The sequence below is a fragment of the Sinocyclocheilus rhinocerous genome, unplaced genomic scaffold, assembly GCF_001515625.1.
Source record: "Sinocyclocheilus rhinocerous isolate Xijiao unplaced genomic scaffold, SAMN03320098_v1.1 scaffold504, whole genome shotgun sequence".
In the NCBI taxonomy this organism is placed as follows: Eukaryota; Metazoa; Chordata; class Actinopteri; order Cypriniformes; family Cyprinidae; genus Sinocyclocheilus; species Sinocyclocheilus rhinocerous.
The window spans coordinates 2,823,048-2,844,982 of NW_015645076.1; the positions used below are offsets into that span (position 1 = coordinate 2,823,048).

Below are 21,935 nucleotides of genomic sequence, written 5' to 3' on the forward strand. Positions count from 1 at the left end.
TGGATTCATTATTTGTAATTAAAATGCACAACAACAATAAAACAGTAAGATTCAAAGACAAACTAGCTTACAAAACGTTATTAACAAAAATGAATAAGATGAGGCATGGCATAGGCCTACACGCTGTATTAGGCTATATAATGACTAATAAATTACAGAACTTTTAGCAAACACTGAGGAATCAAAAAAATAAAAAAATAAAAAAGAGAGAGAGCCTCCATAGCATAACGTGAGGTAAACAGCAAAGATAAGCTTTTCAAAATGAAAACAAAACAAAAAGAAAAGTAAAACTAAACTTGCTGCCGGTGACAGTGCTTGTATGTTTTTTTCCCCCCACAAATTTTGTAGTCTGTATGAAAAGGTGCATTTCTATTAAAGGCACGTCCATATGGAGATATGTGTTTGGTAAATTAGTAGGCTTTTTTCAATTACCCTTTAATGGGCCATCAGCTTCTAATATCTAAATCTTCATCGTTCTGTAATTGCTACAAAATGATTTTGCTTGTTCTTTAGAAGAGAGACTTCTCCGCAGTCCATCCACTCACTTATTAATGAAATAAAAAACGAAAGTGCACTTCGGGGGAGGGGGGATTGGGGTTGGGAAAGAGAGAGAGACCAAGAAAGAGAGACCCTAATTTAAAAAAAAAAATCCTGTATGATGGAATCCTCCAGAGATCATTAAGATCTGTCTCCTCTTTCATATCAGCATGTAAAGACAAGAGTGGCGGTCTGTAAGCTGCCAGCTTCAATGGTGGCCCTGTCGTCGGCACTCTTGTGATTAATTTTCTCGTAAGGGGTGCTCCATTTGAAAGGTGCTTTATTTGCATTAGCATTTATAATTACTTAATGATGAATCAGATATGGTTCATTGCAAGCAAGTGCAGAAACATGCTGTCTGCGGCCACTGTTTCAATTAGAGCACCATTGAAAACATGTCCCCCATGACTGTACAGTACAATCTGCATTTTATTAATGTAACTGTGAAATTAGGCCATTCTTTGGCGTTATGGGAGCACTATCTTTAGTCCAACCCTGACATGTTTTGTTTCACTGTAAACAGGTTTGAAAAAGTTAACAGATAAAAACAGATTATAGTTTTACTCATCACTTTCATTGAAAAGCGGAAAAAAAAGCTGCGCTAACAAACTAGATGCAGCACCACGGGGAGGGACCTTGAGTTTGAAAAAATCTTTCCCAATGAGGTTATAAAGTTTTCAAGCCTTTCATTTGGAAAACTGCTTCTCTGGCAACATCTCCTTTAATCAAGCCTGAATACAATAACTCCAGCAGGAAGCCAGAATAAATTCTTCACCGACACTGAGGGTGTTTAGGAGAACTCGCAGGAATAAATATTGCTTGGTTAGTGTGGGTTAGACCTGACAGGGCAAGACTAGACTGGGATGGGATATACTGAGCTGATCTTAACTAACCTAAGCTTGGCTACATCCCATTGAAACGAGAAAGCAAACACATACAACAACATAAAAATCCCACAGCAATTTCTCTTTCATGACTCAGATGGGTTTTACAGTGTCTGTCCTATCAGAAACCAGTGTATTGTAAAAGTGAAATAAACAGAAATACCAATAACAAGCCCGAGGTTATAAAAAAAAAAGATCCCTCGCTGTACTATTTGGTGCAGGCTGCCAAGTTAGCATAGAATCCTTTGATGAACATGCTACCGAGACATAAAATTAGAAAACATGCCAACATGCCAATGAGAGTGAAAGAATGGATCAAATGAGATGAAATGAGACATGCAGGAGCGGTTAGCATCCTTATAAAATATCACCAGATATCTGAATCAGAACTTTCAGCAAATTCAAAAGGAAATGGATACTGAAAAAACACTGGTTAAATGAATTGCCTTCCACAGAAGTAGGACTTCAGAGAAGACGAAAGGTGCTAGTAACCCTGTCGCAGTAGATTGTCAGTTGCTTTTGTTTGTTGAGTCATGGAGCACTGGACAGCCCTCACGACCGACCTCCACTCCTGTCACTCTGCCGTCTTTTGTCCTGCCCTGCTCTCTCAGAGTCTGGAGAAGCAGGGAAAGGAAGATGTATGGTAATGCGCTGTCCAGCTGTACTGAGCCGCCCGGCTGCAAACAAAACACTTTATAAAAGGCCCATGGAGAGAGGTAAGGGGATACATCAATCAATTAACAATTACCCTGTTGCTAATCAGCTGTCCTGGCCTCCATCGAGCCCCGGCTTTGTAATCCTGTTGGCAGCATCAATTAAATTCTTAAGGTTACTCTATTGAATTTTCCAGATAGAGGCAGAGAAGCGGGAATGAACTGTAACCAAGGCTTAATCGCAGCACAATTGTTCTGCTTTGGATACTTTTTCACACCTCAGTGCTGTCGCACCATTGTGGGCCTGATAGGATCTCCCAGGGCATTTTTAGAGAGGAGAGACAGAAAAAGGCAGGGACATGGTGCCTGTTAACGTACATGCTGTATATCCATCACACACACACACACACACACACACACACACACAATAAGTCCAGGAGTATGAATTTCAAACATTCCTTTACAAACAAACATGGTTAGCATAACTGTATTCAAATTGTGTAAATTGAGACTAACCTGATTGTACACTGGCTGGATTTACTTTCGAAATGTAACCATCATGTAATGACACTTAAATGACCATATGTTAGCGTAAATGCTTACAGCATCGTATTACCGCTCATGAATATGTGTAAGACACTAGATTAGATACTAGAGTCAGAAAGTGCTTGCATGTTGAATAATGAGTCCCATGTCATGGGTATGAGAGTCAGGATCTGCATAGCAATGCATGTTTTGTACTTGTCTTTGTCAAAGCCCAGTAAGTCAGGAAATTGTGTATGCGTATGTACTAGTGATGCGCGGATGAGCTAAAACGTCACCCGAATCCGCAGCTTCAAATAAATTATCCACCCGCCAACCGCCCGCACCTGTATTTTTGTCTGATTTAGATAACCGCACCCGACCCGCACCCGATCATCACATTAGGGTTCGTACGGTCATGAAAAACCTGGAAAAGTCATTGAACAGCAATTTCCAGGCCTAGAAAGTTTTGTAAAAAATAAATAAACTCAAAAAGTTTTTGAAAAAATAATGAAAATATATTTCACAATTCTCTGTATAATAGAATTATGTTTAATCAGATCCTGAATTTCGTTGCGGGATTGCGCATACATCGCATTACTCATTCCCGCAGCTTTCGACTTTAAAATGAGGGAAATTACTGCAAAACCTTTATTCAATATAGCGGTTAGATGAGTAAATAAATCCACACAAACCATCAGATGAAAACAGCATAAGTGATTCAGCTGTACCGGGTCTTCTCTCTTTGACTTTCGCTTCACATCGACGCATCTAGAGCTGCTGCACGCTGCAATAGAAGACTTTAGCTCGCGTTTCGGGACAGTTGACAGAATTGTCAATAGCCTGATCGGACATTGTTGCATCGTCACAAAAATGTATTATTTTCACGTCTTTTTAAGCCATTCGGTACTCGCGCTCTCCAGAGGCGCGTGCGCTCACAGTCACATCCAAAGCGCGTACTGCCAGTACCAAATTGAGAAAGTAGGCTACTGTCGGTTTTGTCTTAAGTTAATGAGTATCAGTATTGGATCCGTGAAATAGGTCTTGTGACAGCAGCCTAATAAAGCTGTGCCGTCTTTTATTAATGTTAATCAAACAACAAAAGACAGAGAAAATCCCTTACTGCTCTTGACTAAATAATGTTTTGTTGAATAACTTTTAATGTTAATTTACAGTTTATTCAATTTCTGTAGCCTATTTAAAACACGTTCATAATTTAGAAAATGTAGTTAATGCTTGCATCATTAATGATTTATTTTATGCACCCGCGACCCACCTGCAAATAATCAGAATGCATTTTTTTATTACCCGACCCACCCGATCCGCGGATTATCCGCAGCGCCCGCGGATATAACCGCCATCCGCGCATCACTAGTATGTACGCATACAGCGTACAAGCTAAGTGCTAAATATTGCATACTACCAAAGAGATATGATGAGAGTATAGCATTCAAGGTATGGCTCTATAAAATTTGACTTGGACTCATTTTGATCTTTGTGCAAAAATTCAACAGGAATTTGATTCATTAGATTGATTTACAACAAAGTAATCAAACCATAATTTGTATTGAAGCATAAGCACTTTGTGGAGTAATAAAGAAGGTTTCTGCAGTGGGAGTGATTTGTAATTTAAAGCAGAAGGCGTGGGAATTTGATAAGCTGCCATAGTCGCCTGACACTGCTGAAGAGAGACTGCTGACTCTGGTCTTATTTCCTGAAATGAAACTTTAACAGGTTGACCTTAGGACCCTGGGTGTCTCGTCTCCAAAGACCCTTCTTCCCCAACCACTTATCTCCACGATTGCTTTGGACACTGATCACATTAAAAACACCATGAATCATCAATTAAGAAAGGACCGGGAAAAATGTGGGGGCTCGACCGGGATTTTAAAGACAGGTTTGACTTTGAAACAAAATGTCCCTTCATCTATGACAAAAATACATATGAAAAGAAAGAAAAAAGAGCAGGTAAGGTGCTTAAAAGAAAACTTCATCAGGGAAGGCTTTTTGTGTAAACTTGAGTATGAGAAAGAATGAGAGAGGGAGGACTGAAATTGTGTTTGTGTGAGAAGGCTTAGCATTAAACCTTTGAGACACTCTCTTTTCTACAAAGTACTCTTGAGGTGACTGTGCTGTTGTTGTGAAGAGTGTGATGATACATGACTGTCAGACGGAACACTCCAAGCTACATTTGTGAGGTATCAAATAATGATTTATTGAAACAACTGCAGGAGAGTTACTTTAACTGTGTCATATACAGTTCAGATACTCCAACACAAAGTCAAATACCTTGTTCAGAAAGGAACAACTAATACATTTACATTTACATTTAGTCATTTAGCAGACGCTTTTATCCAAAGCGACTTACAAATGAGGACAATGGAAGCAATCAAAATCAACAAAAGAGCAATGATATACAAGTGCTATAACAAGTCTCAGTTAGCTTAAAGGGGTCATATGATGCTGCTAAAAAGAACATTATTTTGTGTATTTGGTGTAATGAAATGTGTTTATGATGTTAGACAACTAATAATGACATCAAAATGAATGATGAACTCTGTTTAACAGGATGAAATTTGTATTTCCATTTTTTAAACATATATTTTTTTTCATAATGGCTGTAATAAAAAAAAAATATATATATATATAAGGAATTATTGCTATATCAAAACTATAAATAGGGATGGCTTCAGGACCGTCCTTAGCTGACGCGGGGCCCGGTGCAAGGCAGGGAGCGGGCCCCCCCCCGGTCCGTTCGCGATCGCGTGCCGGAGGAGGGGGGGGGACTCCCCCTCGGTCCGTTCGCCGCAGGTTCGACCACACCAGTTGCACCCCCCTAAGGACCACCCTGGATGGCTTAATACCACATTTTCATGTCTGATACTAATACCGCAACCTTGAGTATCTCTCGATCTCCTATACTGATACCATTAATTTGCTAACTACACGCTGCTTCCTTATAAATAAAGATAAAACAAATATACAAAATATTATATTATACAAATGAAATACAGTCCTTTTAAACAAAAGCACAGACCTTTATCTTCAGATTATGCATAATAATGGGACATTGGAACATCTTTTACTGTGATGACTGCTGTAAGCAAACACGACACGCTCTGTTTTGATGTTTGATTGGAGAATGTCATTCGACAGCAGCAGTGGAGGTAAGAGTTTCCATGAACTTCAGTTTTTACAACCTACTTTAATACTGTCATTTTAACAACCGAATACTGTCTTTTCCTCAAATAAAGTTATTCAAAGGCTGACCAATACTTGATGCAATAAAAACATACATATTGGAGCAGTAGCGAGTATCGGATAAACTCTTCCCTAACTATAAATGGCATAGAATTGCATTTAAAATGGGTTTTTCACACACGTCTGGTTCTATTTATATAGAGATACAGATAATTTTGGAACAGATTTACAAACTCCTTTCTCAAAAAAGAAGGAGAAGAAAAAAACTTTTCCCATTTTAAATCACTTGACTTGGTGACAAGCCTATGAATGGTACTAACGAATTCCAAATATATGGTGCAATGTTGGATGGTAACTGTTTGTACTTGGAAATCATTAGAAATCCACTGGAGTTGCCAAAGGACTGAAAAATTAGACCTTTATGGCCACAATGTTACATTATATCATTGAAACTCTAGTAACTGTGGTCTTTAATCCACAAACTGGTGATGGGGTTGTCCAAATAACAACAATATGAGTATATGGATTTTCTGGTTATAGCATCCATGTGGAAATCTGGTACAGATGCTTTACGGCTGATGTGGAGACTCACAGTGGATATTTGGGAGAGAATTGAGAAAGACACGCGTAACTGAAAGGCCGTGAGGGGTGTGCAGCGCACCTATGGGTAGACTGGAGACTGAACCAACATACTGCTGTGAAAGGACCTCTGGCAAGTTCTAGGCAGCACCACAAGGTATATGTTTTTCCACCAGATGATTCAGCCGTGGCGCTTTTTCATCAGAGCGAGCGTGTGTACTCGGCAGAGCATGAAGAGGCAGATTTTCTGGTAGCACAAGTCTGAGATGGGCTCTTGCATCTGGGGCTGGCTCAACCAACTCACCTCCCACAGAGCTCCCACTGTCACAGCTCAGAGAAGAGATACAGCAGCCCCAGGACATGAAAAAGGGAGGGGGCGCAGTGAGAGAGAAAAAGTCAGAGAGAGAGCAGAAGTGATAGAGGTTGCTCCCGGCTCATTTCTCTACATAGAAGCCCATCTGCCAGGCACCCATGGTGGGACAACATTGCTGCTCTTTGCCAAATGACAAAAAAAGGTCTGACACCACAGGAAGCCAAATGCAATCCCATGAATCCCGGCATCACCATTATTCCTCAGAAAGCCTTAAAAGTGCTATCTTTGTCCTTATGGTGGCTTGTTGATTTACTCTCAGTTCCATCATGACTTAAGTTGACTATAATGTGCATCAAAGAAGCTCTTGGTGCATTTTACATTTGAAATATGGTGATGGTGTATCTATTTTCTTTCTCACAGAGTTAGTTCCATCAACGCTCAACACCAGGGGGGAAAAGGGAATTGACTCAGAGACCACAAAATGGTGTTTGCATTGAGAATCTTGTGATATTGTAATATTTTCTGTTAGCACCTCAGGCTACACGCCACGCTTGGCTGTCGCCATGCAATGAGTTGCTCCGAAACGGAGCACATCTGGTGTTTATCCCCACCCTCTCACCCATTCCATCTCCGTCATTTTTGTTATGCTTTTGCAGAAATTGTGCTACTCTAAAATTTTAAACTTTCCACCCACTCTTGCCCCTGTCTGGTGCTGAGGAAGTGGCCTGCTCGAATTGATCACCGCTAAGGCCGATAATTCATTGTGATAGAGGCTCCATGGAGTGAACATGGGGGGTTGAGGCCATACACTGTCACCTGCATACTAATCAACTTAAGAGGCCAACAGAAATGCAAGAGTTGTGGTCACATGATCTGCTGTTTATTGTCTGATAAATGAGGGGTCACAAAGGGTGTCACATCCCTCAGAGCCATGTCTTGCTGTCTCAAATTCCCTGTCAAACAAATTCACAACACACGCATACGTGTACACTCACACTCCAACACACAACTAACCTCGTATCTGTCGTCACGGGCCGATACCGGTCCATGCTTGCAGCACTGTCAGCACACAGGAGAAACTAACTTCTACCTCTAACTCATGCAATTACTGTCCGTAATGTATTTTGGAGGAGCACGGCAATTTGATTATCAAAGCAACACACACTCAACCCTCAACACTCCCTGAAGTCCTGGAGAAGAGGGAGATAAATATTTCACTCTCTGTTGGGAAATGTGTCATTTGTTATGGACACATAATTCTTTTTGAAACTGAAGTATCAATCCAGGTCGCTCAGCACTTATTTAACCAACAAAACCATCTGGGCCACATTTCCCATAAGCACTGTAAATCGTACAAATGATCGTACGGATCATCTTAGAATTACAGGCTGTTTCCCAAAAACATCATAACTTAAGTAGCACTTGAAAATCATCTTAGATCTGCGCGTGGTTTGGAGTAATTGTAGCATGAGATAGACTCATGCAGCCACCTGCAAGACAGCCACAAAATTACATCTAAATTGAAAATATAGCTATGCTTACACTTGACACAGTACATACTTTAATTATAGAAAGACATTTATAGTAAAAAATTACAGTCAGAGTTAAGGGTGGGCGACATACCGGTAGACATGATTAACCGGTAGAAATTTGTCCACTGGTAGAGATTTTGGACTATCGTCTCTATTGCGGTTACACGTTCACGTGACGTTGCTGTGCTAGGTGGTCACGAAAGCTTATCGTTTGCACGCGTTTTTAAGCATTGCGGTTTAAAAACAAGTGATTTTAAGCCATTGAAATGCAATCAGCAGCGAAAGCGAACTCATTTCGCTATATGTGCGTGCTGTCTGAGAGACTGTTTCTAAGCGCTGTCAGAGAGGTGCGCACACGTGAAGACGGTGCTCATAGAGCACAGGAGTATTGAACAGAGTTGTTTTTGCTGCTTTAAAGGCCTTGAACAGTTAAATACACACACTTGTATGTGTCAATGCCTGTCTTTGCAAGTACATCCTTGTAAACACAGTAATTTAGGTCTTAAGTGAAAGCAAACAGCTGATAAAGAAAACACCTATGTAAAGGCCCCGATATACTGTACTCACAGCGAAGTTCTTTTTGTTCTTCATTTAGGGGTAAAACGAGGTTCGAATTACGTGAGCAGTGGTATACTGTTAGCAAACATCCCGACGCTGACCACGCTGCTGAAAGCGATGTTTAGATGAAAATGTAAATATGTGCCGCGCGCTTTCTTCTCAGTAACAAAATAAACACAACAAAAATGAGAAAAGCATTTTTATATAAAGATAAAGAAAATCATTATAAAGAAAATCATCTGATCATAGCAACATGGGTATGTTCGCACAAGCTCTGCAAATTAGCACTCCAGTAAAGTCACGTCACGTTTATTTATATGACATTTTATTCAATAGATTGCTTAAAAGCAAGCAGCTTTACAGTATCAAACATGAAAAACAGTATCAGTGCCTCATGTCATCAGGAGCACTTCATTTTCTACTAAAAAGCGGCTCTCCGGTGTGTTCATATTTTCACCCATGGAGTTCTTACCTCGACGGATTAAACAGACGAAATGAGTCAGAAAAGAGTTTGGTGTAAAAGAAGGCGGTCTCAGCACACACCTATTATTACATTATCGTCATGGACCAATGGTAGTACGAAGGCGTTTTGCAGGCAAAAATAACTATATTGTGATATATATCGTTGCCGTAAAATAAAATTACTCAAATCGTGGCATAAGATTTTGGTCATATCGCCCACCCCTAGTTAGAATATATGATTTTATATTTACTTTAATTCATTCATGTTACATTCAAATTAAATTCAAATTCAGAAACTACCATGGTTCACAACCATTGTACAAACATGAGTGGTGGCGTGACTTTTGCAGACAATGAATTTCAATTCATTTGGTGGAGATGTTATAATCAAGGGGAAAATTATTTGTGTAATTACACTGTAACAAAATCACCTTAAAACAAATCATAACCCCGTTTTAAATTGTGATGCCCTTGAAGCACAGCTTCTGCTTTCTATTGTGCACTCCACAATACTCAACAAACATGGCATGCATCATTATATTAGTGTCCGTGTTAGTGCCATGATCAGTCACATGATCTCAACGGGTAACTAGTTTCCATATCTCCACTGACCATGGAATCTTGCACCTCACTGATGAAACATTGCAAACGCACATCAGCTGAATGAAGCAATGATTTTGTAATACATTGTTCTGTGCAAAAATAATACCAAAGTTATATTGTGAAAATAATTAGGTTAAACATTTAAAGGTGGGGTATGCATTTTTATCAAAAATGCTTTAGAAAACTGAGTCGGGACGAGTACCAAAACAAACTTGTAGCCAATCAGCAGTGAGGGGCATGCCTACTCATGTTGCATAGGAGAGAGCGCTCAGTGCACAGGATGGACATTAGCCAAGCCGAGCGACGACAGAACAATAGAGATGGCGGATAAAAAACAAAAGAGGAAAACGTCTGCGGAACAAAATAAGGCTTACACCATGTGTACACTGGCCGCGCCACAACAGCTAAAGTCTGTCTACACTGGACGTGACAAAGCGACCATTGAAAATCATTTGAAATTTGTGTCAATACGTCATATATAGAACGTGGCAGCAGTTTACTGTCGGGGATTTGTCGTGCTGCGCCACATTCAGTGTAGACAGCATCAGTGATTATAATGAGTTTTGCTTTGTTTCACAGAACTAATCGTTGCCTGGGATGCATATGTACGTGTGGGGCGGAGCTATCAAAATAGGAGCGAGACCCTTTTGGGGTAGGGGCGTGTTTGTTTTGGTGATTTGAAATATCAACATTGGCTACCAGAAATCACTTACCCCACCTTTAATATTATAACTTATATATATGCATAAATATTTCCTTGACAAGTAATTTACAAGTATTTATAATGTTATGTTACAGCAGTGTTTCTCAACCCTGGTCCTGGGCGCCCCCCAGCACTGCACATTTTGTGTGTCTCCCTAATCAAACACACCTGATTCAACTCATTAGCTCATTAAAAGAAACTCCAGGACCTGAAATATGTGTGTCAGATAATGCCGAGTTCACACTGCACGATTTTCAAACTCGTCGGATCGCCGTTGTTTACACACTGCGTGACTATCTGGGGTAGAATTCAGTATTTCGCGGGCGTCGGCGACGCATTGGCGATTCCCTCAGATCGTGTCTTTGATAATTCACACTGCGTGATTGTCACTCGCGTGAACGAGCACCGATTTGCCTCCGATGTCGGGCATTTGTCAGCGATTTCGCAAAACCTGTCGGCGAGTGAAAAATTGGACTAAAATCGTGCAGTGTGAACTCGGCATAAGGGAGACATACAGGTGCATCTCAATAAATTAAAATGTCGTGGAAAAGTTCATTTATTTCAGTAATTCAATTCAAATTGTGAAACTCATGTATTAAATAAATTCAATGCACACAGACTGAAGTAGTTTAAGTCTTTTGTTCTTTTAATTTTGATGATTTTGGCTCACATTTAACAAAAACCCACCAATTCACATCTCAACAAATTAGAATACTTCATAAGACCAATAAAAAAAAACATTTTGTGGCTATCGGCTTGGTCATGTGTGTAATTGCTTCATGCTGCCTCAGACCCTCAAATGCACCAATGTAAATATTAAAAAGAGCAGAGGCTTAATAAAACATTGTTCAAACAAATATAGAACGGATCTTGCCGCGGCTGTCCATCTGCACCGGGCTCTATCTAGATGATACCTGTTACATAGTCAGAATAATATAAAAGGAGAAATGAATGATTTCAAGTGAACATAGAAACAGAGACACAGAGGAAAGGAACGGGAGGGGCAGAGCAAGGAGGGGCAGACCAAGAGATCAGTCAGACTTTTTAATTGTATTGATTGGCTATAAGGCTACCGAAGCAGATGAGGGCCGGCCTGATATCCCCCTGTCACCTTGACCTTGGGCCAGGAGTAGCCTTGTGACCTCCGACCCTATAACCCCAACCGCCGACCTCCGTAATCCTGCTGCGTGGACAATCTACAGGGAAAAGCGTCACAGTTGTCTCCAAATGAGAATTGACTTTCCTCGCCTTGAATGCTGGAAATGTGGGTTAAAGTATGTCAATAATGTTTCACAAGAACAATTTTCCCCCCAGTATAGTCGACGCTGAAATTAATTGACATTTTTTGCAGAGGAAGGGTCCGGGCCTGCGCTGTACGAAAGCACTTGAAGGGAGTTCTTGGACGCTAACCGCTTGGCCGTATTGATCGCACGCTTAAAGTGCACACACACACTCTGAAGAGCATTGAGATTCAGACACAGGGCACAGGGGTGGGGACAGAAGAAATAGCTCTTTCAGCCCCGTGGCATAATTACTTCAGATAGATTGCAGCAGGAATTGCGTGTCCCTCACTGAAACAGTCAGGTGCCATTAATTGCCCTCTAAACACATCATTCAGGGTTGTTTTCAGGACATCTTTGGACTCCTAATAAAGGTAAAGTGTTTGATTGAACTGATTGCAGCTGTAGGTCATCAGGAAGCAAACTCTCGGTTCTAGCTCGTGAAAAATTACACTGTTCAAAGGTGTTGATGTGTCAGAACAATTACAGAGTTTGAATACGACAGTCTAGTTTATACTTTCAGCCCTCAGGAAAGACATTCTTTATTAGCTGGTACCTTTAAGAGTAAATCTTCCTATATTGTGTCTTATATCTGGACTAAGCTTGATAATTATGTAAATCCAACCAGAACTGTGGCAATGTGTACTGACAGACACTCTGCTTTCATTGAGCTTATTTATTTGTCCAGCTCTCGCCTGCTTTAGCCCAGCTGTAGCTGACAATTTCAACTACAGCAGTTCATTAAAGGAGATTTCAATCTTCGTGCAGCCTGTTCAGTGCAGACTGTTTGTATCTGCTTTCCTTTGCGAGCTGCCGATGGTAACCCTGTTTACAATAGCTGAAAAACAACTCACAGGTCCATTTATTCCCAAGCAGCCTGTTTTCCTGTCAATATCTCAGTCAGGTTTGCCATTTCAGTCACTATACTTAAGTAAAAGACATTGTTTTAAATGGGCAATTTGTATTGTCAGGTGTACTTGGAAGGAAACAACAATATTTTAAAAAACTCCTTGGAACAACATTTTCTACATATAACTTCTGCCTCATGGTATCATGTATTGTACGTAAGCACATGATTTTGACTATCCAGTATCTGGTAGCTAGTTGACCTGACACCTGTGTGACCTCCCTTTACTCTGAGCATTTGTTTGTGTGAACTGTTTCAACAGCCGAATTGACAAAATGGATCCAGTCCAAGAGTTTATTCCCATAATGTGTTTGTCAAGCTTCCGACAGTGACAATATAGCTCTTCATCAGGCCACTCATCAACACATGTAGCTCTTCAGTCGTTTCATACTGTTTGTCTAATGGACTGTCCATTTTGACACACTGGAGAGAGTTTTTGAGTACTGTTTCATCTCCGCTAAGTGGCCATTTAATTAATGTCCAATAATATGTGTCGTTTATATAAATAAACACTGGAATTGGTTCAGACTTTTCACATAACACCATGACAACCACAGGATACATGTATTTTTACTGTTTAAAGTGTCTGGATTTACAGCTCGAGGTGTCTTCGGTTTCCTGTGAGTGACTTTTGATTTCTCAAATTTCAAGGAATCCAAACTGCCGTTACATTCAGGGAGGGTTAAACTTTGCCATGCAGACTCTGATTACACCTTCATAATGAAGTCATTTTCATTTTTGAGTACCCTTGGCATAGCTCCAGTTACTCTGAGATGGCTACCAGATGTCCAGACACATCTCCAAAGACTTTCTGTATTTTATTTCATTTGGATGAAATTGTATCTCTGCCTCATACGAAACATTTTATTTATATGTATATAAACACTGCTAATATGCGGTCTGATCTTAAACTAAGTGCTTAAATATTGATAATAACAAGTTTTTTTTTAACAATCAGTGGATACCATATATTTATCAACTAATGAAGGTAATTGAAATATGTGGTTTTGTATATTTAGTAACTCATAGAACCTTATAATAATTTGTGAAAAAAGTGTTTGGATTAGGAATATACTTTTAAAAATGTAGATCCGTTTTTGACTTTATTAAATACAATTCAGTATATCACCATTATACTAATACTAATATTATTCATACATTTTAGTATAAAGGGGACAGTTTAACAGCTAATGTAAACAGACAGAATTTTGCTTGTCAAACACAGCAAGTGTATTAACAAGAGGTCCAGAGGAGCAGGAAAAATGCACTGAAATATTTATACCGGTTTGATTCAGATCACCCCCTAAGGATGAAACACACACACAAAAAACATGCAATCTGTGAATAGCCACAGGCAAAGTAGTAAGAAGGTCAGACCTATAGGTTTTTCTTTACATGGAAACCCGCCCATCAAAAGGAAACACAGAAGGACGAGAAGAGATACATTCTTCACCTGGGAGCACAAATCTCAGCTTTGGTGGGCTATAGATTTCCCCCTCCCTTTTCCTGTTGTTTCAGACATCTTTCCTCATTTTACAGGGATCAAAAATCCATTTTGGATCATCCGTTCAATATTAAATCTGGCAGGTGCTTGTATACACAACAAACTCAATTTATGCTAAGGTTTTGAAGTCTTTCACAGCAGCATCAGTGGCCAACATCAAAGAACCGCTGTTTCAGTTTTAATACCGCAGCAAAAAGGTTTTGCATCTTCATGTCAAGTTGAGAGATTCAACAGAACGTAATATTTTCTAATTCTCCTTCTGGAAGTTCTGTTTTCATTCTTATTACCAGTGGTATGTAACAGTTTTCTGCTAGTTTTTAATTTTTATGTTATTTCATGTTGCAGTGATACCAAAGAGATTAAAGATTATTCAAATCTCTCTTTATGCACCCAAAGTGTCTGAAATATACACAGATGTACCAAGAATGCACCCAGCATTCAAAAAAATAAAAATAAATAACAACAGCATTCTATTTTAATCATTCTGAAACTGCTTCAAAATAATAACTAAATAATAAATAAGTGTAGCATGCTTCACAGGTTCCTTAATCCAATTTCCAGTTTACGAAGTTCATTTCAAATCTGCTGATCATTGACCTGAACCCCGAGTTTCCCATGACAACTCCCGCCAGAAGACGCTTTGTCTCTCATTTCCCCCATGCAGTCAATGAGCCTGGAAACATAGCAATAGGAACCAAGCCCTCTGTGCCTAATGGACAATTCTAAATCCCACCAAAGGGGTCCTTGAGGGTCAGACTGAGACAAGCCTGATTTTGAATCAATTTTGAATCAGTTGGACGAGAAAATGTCACAAAAAGAAAATCTGTCAGTCAAAGCATCTTATAAAAAATGCCCATATTATGGGCTAAATAAAATGTAATGTAATTACAATCCAGCAATTACCCAGTAAAGCCCAGACATAATCGATAGGCCATCAGACAACAGGTCACAATGTCAGAGGTCAAGTGTCATAGGTCATTGCTAGCTTGGTCCAGCCTAGTTGGTGTACTTGTGTGTGCGTGTTCAGTATAAGAGATGATGCTGATTCTGAGCTCAGATAAATATTGGTCTGAGCAGAGAGCCCAGTGAGATACAGTTCTGAATAGATTATCTGTGCCACATGAGGCAAGGTGCAATCTATTGACTGGGTTACTGTGCTATTTTAGCCCAGAGTAAAGGACCTTTAAATTATTTTAGGTGCAGTTGCTTCAAATGCAACGGCTAAACTTGAAAGTGCAATATTAGCTCACAACAGAGGGGGCTGATAATGAAATTACAGTTTAGTTTAAGGCTTCTGTTTGGTATCTGTATAACGTGAGAGAGGCTTTGATCCCGTTTTGACCATGTGTAGACCGAGTACAGTTGTAACACTGAATATTTCCCTTCTCAAGCAAGTTTGAACTGTCATCATCCATTTGCACATTCACAACAGCATCCTCTCTTTGTGTGGACATTTTGAAGTGCGTAGCCTACATTCGTGCAAAGATATTTGAGAAAGACTTTTTGAGGAGTATGTTTTACATTGTCTTACTCCCCTTTCATTGTGTTTAGATCATTTTTCCTGTCTGATAATAAAAACAAACTATGCCTGTTGTGATTCCTGATTTGTCTTCTTCAAATTAATATTTTTTTGGGGGGAAATGCTAGATTTTAAGTTCACTGAGAAAATCAACAAAAAGATTGTCAGCTGGGACAGCTGAAAACTGTAATAATTATTAAGAGCATAAATAAAAAAAAATACTGAATGGATATATATATATATATATATATATATATATATATACATACACATTTAAATAATGAGAGTATAAAATGTGACAGAACATTTAAATTTAAATTAAGCCTACACTGTAAAGTTAAAAAATAAAAATAAAGATTATTGAAGTACAATTTACAAGAACATACTATTTCAGTCCTTCTACTTCAAAATGTAACATTCAATTCAATGTGTTACTTGCCATTAGTAATTATTTATAAAATATATTAACAATATCTGAGTGAAAATTTCTTTAAAACTATTTATTTTCAGTGCAATGGCTAAATTAGCACATTTAATAAGGAATATTGATGAACTAGCGGCAACTGTGGACAGTTATAATCAAATCGCTACTTTAACCATTTATTAGGGAAAATATGAATGTATTTATTCTGGTCGGCATTTGTGCACTACAGCAAAAAAAAAAAAAAAAAAAGAACAAAATAATGTATCCTATTATGAGACAAGGATGTTTATATTTTGCTATAACACTGTGATAAAAAAAGAGATGAAACTACATTAATTCATTGCTGATTATTACTTTATTTATTTTGAAGGTTGCATCATGTTTAAATCTTGCATATTATTGGATGGTTGCAGTGGAACGATGTGAATCCAGTATAACTAGAGGAAAAACTCGTTTGGGTGCATGGTGAGTGAATTACCGTCATATCTCCCAGTGCTTCGATGAGCACTCCGAGCAGGCTATGGCCCATCAGCACGCTCCTGCCGGCTACCAGCATGTTTTGCCATTTGTAGCCGCACTACACCTCTGCCCGCTCTGATCCGTGACCCTCTCTGGCACATTCGGGAGGGATCATCCAAACGTCATGCAGTACATCATCTGCCCCATCCTGTGTTAAAACACCCCCTACCTCACCCCGCTCCTCAGCTCCCAGTGTTTCTGTGAAATATGTGCAACTTCCTATTTAAATTAGGAGCCCCTGAACCATGAAGAACACCACAGGTATCGGTGGAGGAGGCATCCGGCAACGATAGCGGCCTGTGCCAAGCAGCTCGCACACTACAGACACACAAGCATTGGGCTGTGACATATTAAACGCAGGGAAAATAAATTACCTCCTCTCTGATGACTTATGTGCTGTGTCTTCAGACTCTGCACTGCTCATTGGGGAAATCTCCCTTTTTTGGAAGTGGTTGAACTGTGATTTTTTTATTTTTTTATTTATTTATTTATTTTATCAGCAGTTAATTTGGCACAGTTACAGGAACAAGGTTCCAAACAGTTAACAACAGTTTAAACCATGATTTGTGTGATTTGGTCATCACAAATAATAAAACTAATTAGACACTATTTATAAAGATTAAAGGGAACCTTTTATGCAAAATCCACTTTTACATGGTGTTTGGACATAAATGTGTGTTGGCAGTGTGTGAACACAACCACCCTACAATGATAAAAATCCACCCACTCCTTATTTTTTAATCCCCATTAAAGGCAGGGTATGTGATTTTTCAAAAACACTTTAGAAAACTGATTCGGGCCGAATCGCAAAACAAACTTGTAGCCAATCAGCAATAAGGGGCGTGTCTACTCGTGATGTGGAGGAGAGAGCTTTCAGTGCATGGGACGGACATTAGTTGAGCCGAGTGACAGAGAGATAGAGATGGCGGATAAAAAACACAAATATCAACATTGGCTACCAGAAATCACTTACTCTACCTTTAAACCAAATCAGTCTAATTAGACATGCCATTTTGATTCTCTGAGCATTGTGATGTCACAATGTTTAGGCCCCGCCCACGGTCGCCGACTGACACTGCCGTATTAGCAAAGACCCCACCCTGAGTGAGCCACACACAATCCGCCATGTTTATCTTCATGCTAGAGCATTTAAAAGCAGCATTCAATTAGAAATGTCTTCTTATTAAAACTATAGAAGTTATTCGGTCAAGAGCAGTGAGTGATTTTCTGTTTTTATTTTATTGTTTGGGTGATAACAGCGTAGACAGCAGTAGGTACTGTATATTACACTGCTGTCACTTCATACACAGATCTAATATAAACATGCGATTTCATTCTCAGCTGTTTACCTTCACAGACATAACTGACTGTTTTTGTAATGCTTTTAACATAACCTTGTGTGTATTTGAAGTAGTTTAAGCACAATAAGACATGAAAGACAACTTAGTTTAGTACTCACATGCCGTGTGACAGCCGCTTTCTGTGCGCTCAGAAAACACTATATCAGATGTTTAAACTGATATGGCTTTAAAACGCATGCTTTTAGCGTGATATACACGATAATCAAAACCAAACAGATGCTTTTTGTTCGAGTATTTGAGGTACAAGCTGTAAAGTCACAGCCCTATTCTGGAAAAGGGGCGGGGAGCAGCAGTTCATTTGCATTTAAAGATACATGCACGAAAACAGTGTGTTTCTGCTTCCACTCAAAATAGGCATTTTCAAAATTATATAAATTATCTGTGGGGTATTTTGAGCTGAAACCTCACAGACACATTCTGGGGACACCTGAGACTTATATTACATCTTGTAAAAAGGGGCATAATAGGTGCCCTTTAAAAAAATTAATTACAACTACGCTAGAAAGGATAAAAAGGGTTGCATGATGAGGCAGGTCTGCACATTTAACGGTAATAAGATAGAAGCAACATAGTTTGAGACCAAATGTTGGTTTGTTGTCATAATTAAAATTATATTTACCAAATACTAAAGGGAAAAAAAACAAAAACAAAATCATAATAAATGATAATTTATAGGGTTCAAAATGGAGTGTGATTAATATAACGAACACAACATTATTATAAATAGAGAAAGTGGCATGAGTGGACTTTGTTTAAACACAGAATTGTGAGACAGAAACACACACTTCTGAGTTTACATCTTAGAATTCTGAGTTAATATCTCACAGTTGAATAGCGAGTTTATATTTTGTTTATTTTTTTGCAGTTCAGAGATTATATCTCGCAATTGTTAACATCTCACAATTCTGAATTTATATCTTAATAATTCTCAATCTTTTCCCAGAATTGCAAGGGAGAAAGGTTCAAATTGTGAGATATAAATATAAGATATAAACTAGCAATTCTCAGAAAAAAAATGTAATAATTTAAAAATTTTCATTTAAGTCACTTTAGATTTTTTTCTTTTTCTTCATTTTTTGGCAGAATCGGGCTTCCATAGGACTGGGACATTCTATTATCTAACACATCTAAAACTTCTCACAACAAAAAACATGGGACCTGTGCCTCTAATGCTTTGATAGGACATCAGTGTGTGAAATGACTCTGCAAATCATCTGTTGGTCTTTATTTTTATTTTTTTATTATCTGTTGGTCTTTAAGAGATAAGCTGGTGAAGAATATGGAAATGAGGTACAATAGTTTGTCATTGTACAGAGAAATTGTGGTATCACCTGCTCCACTCAATCCATCTGAAACTACTCCCGCCATTAATCTTTCACTATATCAAGATGAATTATAGATTAAAAATAGATTACGTACATTACTGCAAGAAAATAATAATAAAAACATTTAACTACACTGTAAAAAATTTTCACCCCTTTCAACTTAAAAACGTAAGTTTTGTGGCTGCCTTAAAATTTAAGTTAAATCAACTTAAAAGTACAAGTCATTTCAACTCACTAATTTAAATCTTGCCTAGTGCTGAATTGTTTTATTGAAGTTCATTTGACTTTGCAATATTTGCTGTTTCAACTTAAGTTAAAAATTTTTAACATTAATTTTCTAGTTATGATAATGTAAACTTTATTTCAGATCCAGATATTGTGGAACGACATGAGAGTGAGTAATTAATCACAGAATTTTCATTTTTGGGTGAACTATCCGTTTAATAGGCCAAACCACACTGACCGGTGGTTATTTGGTACAGAAATGCAAAACTCACCCTTCATCCAGACGCAGAATCACAAGCGTGCGCCTGAAAAAAAAAAAACAATTATTCAACTTAAATTTACTTATAAACAACACGCACACAAGCAAAGACATTTCCTATACAACAGCCTCATAACCCTTTAATAACCTGAGTTGCCTAAAAAAAAATATTAAGATGGATGGTGATTCTCACTTTAATGTGCTCAGTCATAGCCTACAAAGGGAGGTAAACGGGAAATTGTTGGTTACTTGCTAATTACAGTTAAGCCCAAAGATGTAAGTTACACAACACTTTTGCAGACTTTTTGTTCATGATTAAAATATGACCGATTCATACAACATAATGCATTTGTTTGCATTTACTGTTACCTGTAATCTGTTACCTGTAAGCAATTTGCAATCGTAAAACAAAATAATATATAAAATATATGATGATGGCCAGTAAAATAACAAATGGCACAGAAAACGAGCTTGTGCGGAACAGATGTAACGTTAGGCCTACAGTGCGTCCAGCTGAATGTAACGTTTAACATGTCGGTTGTTCGGCTGACAAAAACGTCTTTCTAAAAAAGTAGTCACAAATGAACAAGGTTAACAATTGTTTGAATCGTGGTCTCTTAAATCATATTAAGAAGTTTCATATGTTCATCTATAAAAAATCCAGTTGAATCTAGTATAACTTATAAAAAAAAGTTGAAATTGCTTAAATAATTTTTATGAGTTAAAGTAACTTAAAAACATAAGTTGTCATGGCTTTTTCATCATATCATTTTTTACAGTGTATACACTGCATCTGTGTCAATTACTGAATAACTGCGACATAATTGTTCTAGAAACAGGTGAAACCATTATTTGCTTTTTAACTATGGACATTCTGTTTACTGTTGCTCAAGTTGTTTACTCTTCTGTTTGCCTGTTTTGACATGTTTTGCGCATCAGCAGAAAGTCTCTCATTACTGTAATGAGAATCGTTCAGAGTCACATGGTGAAGCAATGACTGAGCCAGGTGCAGACAAATAACTTCTAATGTACGTATTAAGTTAGACAGTAAACAAAAAAGGAAGAAAAATCCATATGAGAGTAATGAGCCAGTGCTGCCTGCACTAGAGTAAACACGGGTACTGTTGACAAACTGAATCCAGTGTCTGATTCAATAAAGAGAGCCATAATGCTCTGTACCCATGATCGCACAGACAATATACTCTAAAAGAGGTCATACAGGAATGTTGAGGCTAATCAAGACTAATGGCTTGATTACAGTCTTATCAATATTACTCAACATTAGCGGACTCAAGATGCAATTTCTTTGTCCAGTTTTGATTGGTTATGCTTTATGTTGTAGGGCTATATCGGTATACACATTGTCATGTGCTCTGTATTGATGAAAATATAATTGAAGTTTAGACCAGTACCACTACCCTCGTAACAATTTAGCCTAATAATGTAGATCACACAATTATGAATGTTTACAAGTTAAAAAGTGTTTAAATAATAATAATATAATGTGATAGTCATAGAAAGAGCATGTGGGGACTGGCTTGTTTTGTGATTAGAAAAAGTTGTGCTAGCAGACTGAAAGTGGTTAAAGGACAGTATGGGTTAACACATTAATAACACATTAAGGGGAGAATCTGGACATGACAAAACACTTTCACAAAACTGTAACACCAACTGCACCGTAATGTCTAAGAACAAATCATTCCCAGAGTCATTTTACTAATGAATGTTCTCAAATATGATGGAATGGACCAGAATTACCCTATATTAAAATTAGTTTGACTTCTGCAATGGCTTGCAATAAATTATATGGAATAGTGTGGATAGTAACTATATTTTCAACAAAAAAAATGATCTTCAGATATCTTCCACACTGTGTGGTACAAATATAGAATTCTGTACATCCTGGTAGCTATGTAGAGCTATCCAGCTCTAAATAAAATAAACAAAGAAATAAGAAGATAACATGATCTGATTATAACATCTGATCTGACATGATTATAAGTATTTATTTATTTATTTTAATTTTGAGTTAGGTCAGTTTAGTTCTTTATTTCATTTTCAAAGA

General features: G+C 38.2%; 1 long non-coding RNA gene across 1 annotated transcript in view; it reads left to right on the forward strand.

Moving 5' to 3' along the window:
- Positions 1-11,584: 11,584 nt before the first annotated feature.
- Positions 11,585-21,935, forward strand: part of LOC107705534 (uncharacterized) — a 16,128-nt gene continuing 5,777 nt past the window's right edge. Inside the window, exons 1-2 of the long non-coding RNA XR_001636072.1 lie at positions 11,585-12,037; positions 15,318-15,323. This is a non-coding gene — a long non-coding RNA (uncharacterized LOC107705534). The remainder of the gene's footprint in view (positions 12,038-15,317; positions 15,324-21,935) is intronic.